We start from the raw sequence: 5,000 nt of genomic DNA, 5'->3' as shown, positions 1-5,000 counted from the left end.
ACGCGCAATTAGCTGCGTTCTTCATCGACCCACGAGCCAAGTGATCCACCGTTCAGGGTAATCATATATGTGAATTTTGCATTAAAAATGCTAAAATTACGGTTGTTACCGGCTTTCTGTGGTCGTGAGCGCGGCGCCGCGTGCGTCAGCCCTTGCGCGGTTGCGCGCGGGAAGGAACGCGCGCCGCGCGTCAAATTTCGTTCGTGCGATAGTTCAAGAGCCGACGTCGCCTCGAGTTCACGGGTCGTCTGCCGGAATTGACCGGCGCCGGACCCGATCGGCTCGCAATGCAAACGATTGACGGCGGACGGCAGTGGGCCGCGTCAGCGAGTCCCGGGCATCGCTGCCCTCGACGCTGACGCGAGCTTCCTCGTACGGGCGAAAATTCTCTCCGAAGCCTACCGCGTTCGCGGCCTGCGTCCGGGGTGTAACGGCGTTGCACCGAGGACACCCGGGCGCAGACAGGCTGCCCGCGAAGAAGCGCTGAGACCAGCTTCGCACGTCTCCCTCGTACGACCTGACCGGGTCGAACGAGTCGAGGCGGACCGCGGAGCGATCCCCTCTCGGCACCGAGTCGGCCGGAGGCGCGAACGACCCGCCGCTGCTCCGCGCTGGACGCGGAGCGACGGGTCGACGCCTCGGCGCGAGTCGGTCGTCGGGCGGTTTTAGCCGGCGACTGCGCTCGTCGCGACCGCGGCGAACGCCGGACCCATCGGATCCGGCGTCAGCACCGCGTTCGTTGTCACGACGATTGTGTTGCGCGCCGCGGCAACCGGGCCCGACCGTTACGTCGTTCAAACTTTTGTGAAATTTTGTTCGCGACACGTGGGCGTGACACGCCGCTCTCGCGGCGAGACAGCCCCGCGCGCTTACGAGTCGCTGCTTCGGCAGTACGAAACGTTAATGATCCTTCCGCAGGTTCACCTACGGAAACCTTGTTACGACTTTTACTTCCTCTAAATGATCAAGTTTGGTCATCTTCCCGGCAACATCGGCAATGCCGAGACATTGCCGCGTACCAGTCCGAAGACCTCACTAAATCATTCAATCGGTAGTAGCGACGGGCGGTGTGTACAAAGGGCAGGGACGTAATCAACGCGAGCTTATGACTCGCGCTTACTGGGAATTCCTCGTTCATGGGGAATAATTGCAAGCCCCAATCCCTAGCACGAAGGAGGTTCAGCGGGTTACCCGGGCCTTTCGGCCAGGGAAGACACGCTGATTCCTTCAGTGTAGCGCGCGTGCGGCCCAGAACATCTAAGGGCATCACAGACCTGTTATTGCTCAATCTCGTGCGGCTAGAAGCCGCCTGTCCCTCTAAGAAGATTTATTTGTACGCCGGTAGTAAAAACCGCCCGACCGAGGCCGGGGGCCTTCGAGATACCGGAAGGTACGCCTATTTAGCAGGCTAGAGTCTCGTTCGTTATCGGAATTAACCAGACAAATCGCTCCACCAACTAAGAACGGCCATGCACCACCACCCACCGAATCAAGAAAGAGCTCTCAATCTGTCAATCCTTCCGGTGTCCGGGCCTGGTGAGGTTTCCCGTGTTGAGTCAAATTAAGCCGCAGGCTCCACTCCTGGTGGTGCCCTTCCGTCAATTCCTTTAAGTTTCAGCTTTGCAACCATACTTCCCCCGGAACCCAAAAGCTTTGGTTTCCCGGAAGCTGCCCGCCGAGTCATCGGAGGAACTTCGGCGGATCGCTAGCTGGCATCGTTTATGGTTAGAACTAGGGCGGTATCTGATCGCCTTCGAACCTCTAACTTTCGTTCTTGATTAAAGAAAACATTTTTGGCAAATGCTTTTGCTTCTGTCCGTCTTGCGACGATCCAAGAATTTCACCTCTAACGTCGCAATACGAATGCCCCCATCTGTCCCTATTAATCATTACCTCGGGGTTCCGAAAACCAACAAAATAGAACCGAGGTCCTATTCCATTATTCCATGCACACAGTATTCAGGCGAAAATAGCCTGCTTTAAGCACTCTAATTTGTTCAAAGTAAACGTACCGGCCCACCTCGACACTCAGTGAAGAGCACCGCGATGGGATATTAGTTGGGCCGCCCCGGAGGGCTAAGCCCACCGGTAGGACGTCCCACAATCATGCCAGTTAGACACCGCGAGCGGTGAACCGACAGCGTGGGACACAGATTCAACTACGAGCTTTTTAACCGCAACAACTTTAATATACGCTATTGGAGCTGGAATTACCGCGGCTGCTGGCACCAGACTTGCCCTCCAATGGAGCCTCGTTAAAGGATTTAAAGTGTACTCATTCCGATTACGGGGCCTCGGATGAGTCCCGTATCGTTATTTTTCGTCACTACCTCCCCGTGCCGGGAGTGGGTAATTTGCGCGCCTGCTGCCTTCCTTGGATGTGGTAGCCGTTTCTCAGGCTCCCTCTCCGGAATCGAACCCTGATTCCCCGTTACCCGTTACAACCATGGTAGGCGCAGAGCCTACCATCGACAGTTGATAAGGCAGACATTTGAAAGAAGCGTCGCCGGTACGAGACCGTGCGATCAGCCCAAAGTTATTCAGAGTCACCAAGGTAAACGGCGGACGGGACGTACCCGCCGCCGATTGGTTTTGATCTAATAAAAGCATTCCTTCCATCTCTGGTCGGAACTCTGTTTGCATGTATTAGCTCTAGAATTACCACAGTTATCCAAGTAAATGTGTGTACGATCTAAGAAACCATAACTGATTTAATGAGCCATTCGCGGTTTCACCTTAATTTGGCTTGCACTGAGACATGCATGGCTTAATCTTTGAGACAAGCATATGACTACTGGCAGGATCAACCAGGGAGCTTCGATACAAAATCTCGGCTCGGACGTGCGCCACCCATCGCCGACCGGGTCTCGTAGCCCGGTCGGCCGCGCGTCTACTGTAAGTTTCGGGACTGCACGCAGGCAGCCCCGGATCCGTGTGCCGCCACCTTCGACACTCGGCTTATAAGCGTTCGAACGATCTCCCGTACCCGTCGGCTAGATTGAAAGCGTCTGGGATACGTTGTTATAACATCTCTGGTCTTTGAGTGTACGCTCGGAAAGAAGCGAGTTGACGCGTGCGTTGGAGCGTTCGGCCTTCCGTGTTTCACGGAGAGCCGAACTTCTTGGTACCGCGTCAAGGGCCATTCGGTCTGAGACACCGACCCGCGGTAATGCAGTGACGATAGATGAAACAACGCGAGTCGCGTAGTTTCTTTGGTACGAGGCACGGAACGGTCCGCGAACGCCCGCTCCTGGTCTACGCCGAAGTACGTATCGTGCTCGAGCACGTACCGGTACGGCGTAGCAGGCGGACGACGGGAGACCGGCCCGACCGACTCGCTCCTCTTACTAGTAGGAGCCTGGCCGCTAGGACGTCGGCGCCGGTACGGTGGTAGCACGGTCGGCTTACGGGGCGAAACCTCCGCGGGCTATCGAAAAAATTTCGAACTCCGGGAACTTTGTCGAAATTAACCGAGGCTCATATGACGATGTTCCGACAGGCTCCCGGCCCGGATCGACTCCGGGACGCCGCGCATCGCCTTTCGGTCGACTCGGACCGAAATTTTTACAAGTCCCGTCTGTCCGGATCGACTCCGGGACGCCGCGCGTCGCCTTTCGCTCGACTCGTACCGCAGCTTCGACGAGTCCCGTCGGCCCGTATCGACTCCGGCACGCCGCGCATCGCCTTTCTGTCGACTCGGACCGTAATTTTTACAAGTCCCGTCGGCCCGGATCGAATCCGGGACGCCGCGCATCGCCTTTCTGTCGACTCGGACCGAAAGTTTCGCAAGTCGACGTCGGCCCGGATCGACTCCGGGACGCCGCGCGTCGCCTTTCGCTCGACTCGGACCGGAATTTTCACAAGTCCCGTCTGTCCGGATCGACTCCGGGACGCCGCGCGTCGCCTTTCGCTCGACTCGTACCGCAGCTTCGACGAGTCCCGTCGGCCCGTATCGACTCCGGCACGCCGCGCATCGCCTTTCTGTCGACTCGGACCGTAATTTTTACAAGTCCCGTCGGCCCGGATCGAATCCGGGACGCCGCGCATCGCCTTTCTGTCGACTCGGACCGAAAGTTTCGCAAGTCGACGTCGGCCCGGATCGACTCCGGGACGCCGCGCGTCGCCTTTCGCTCGACTCGGACCGGAATTTTCACAAGTCCCGTCGGCCCGGATCGAATCCGGGACGCCGCGCATCGCCTTTCTGTCGACTCGGACCGAAAGTTTCACAAGTCGACGTCGGCCCGGATCGACTCCGGGACGCCGCGCGTCGCCTTTCGCTCGACTCGGACCGAAATTTTCACAAGTCCCGTCTGTCCGGATCGACTCCGGGACGCCGCGCGTCGCCTTTCGCTCGACTCGTACCGCAGCTTCAACGAGTCCCGTCGGCCCGTATCGACTCCGGGACGCCGCGCATCGCCTCTCGGTCGACTCGGACCGAAAGTTTTACAAGTCCCGTCTGTCCGGATCGACTCCGGGACGCCGCGCATCGCCTTTCTGTCGACTCGGACCGAAACTTCGTCGAGTCCCGTCGGCCCGTATCGACTCCGGCACGCCGCGCATCGCCTTTCGCTCGACTCGTACCGCAGCTTCGACGAGTCCCGTCGGCCCGTATCGACTCCGGGACGCCGCGCATCGCCTCTCGGTCGACTCGGACCGAAAGTTTTACAAGTCCCGTCTGTCCGGAACGACTCCGGGACGCCGCGCGTCGCCTTTCGCTCGACTCGTACCGCAGCTTCGACGAGTCCCGTCGGCCCGTATCGACTCCGGGACGCCGCGCATCGCCTCTCGGTCGACTCGGACCCAAAGTTTTACAAGTCCCGTCTGTCCGGATCGACTCCGGTACGCCGCGCGTCGCCTTTCGCTCGACCCGGACCGAAATTTTCACAAGTCCGGTCGGCCCGTATCGACTCCGGGACGCCGCGCATCGCCTCTCGGTCGACTCGGACCGAAATTTTCACAAGTCCCGTCGGCCCGGATCGACTCCGGTACGCCGCGCGTCG

General features: G+C 58.8%; 2 non-coding genes across 2 annotated transcripts in view; both read right to left on the bottom strand.

Annotated features, from left to right (window-relative positions):
• The window catches only part of LOC124224167 (5.8S ribosomal RNA), a 155-nt gene extending 95 nt beyond the window's left edge, over window positions 1-60 (bottom strand). The window contains exon 1 of the ribosomal RNA XR_006884501.1: window positions 1-60. This exon is cut by the window's left edge and continues 95 nt beyond it. This is a non-coding gene — a ribosomal RNA (5.8S ribosomal RNA).
• An 841-nt stretch (window positions 61-901) lies between these two features.
• Window positions 902-2,814, bottom strand: LOC124224164 (small subunit ribosomal RNA). Its single transcript, XR_006884498.1, has one exon. It is a non-coding gene; the product is annotated as a small subunit ribosomal RNA (ribosomal RNA).
• Window positions 2,815-5,000: the final 2,186 nt, after the last annotated feature.

Source organism: Neodiprion pinetum, unplaced genomic scaffold, assembly GCF_021155775.2.
Source record: "Neodiprion pinetum isolate iyNeoPine1 unplaced genomic scaffold, iyNeoPine1.2 ptg000106l, whole genome shotgun sequence".
NCBI lineage: Eukaryota > Metazoa > Arthropoda > Insecta > Hymenoptera > Diprionidae > Neodiprion > Neodiprion pinetum.
Note: the sequence above shows the minus strand (reverse complement) of the source record. Positions and strands in the feature narration are given on the sequence as shown.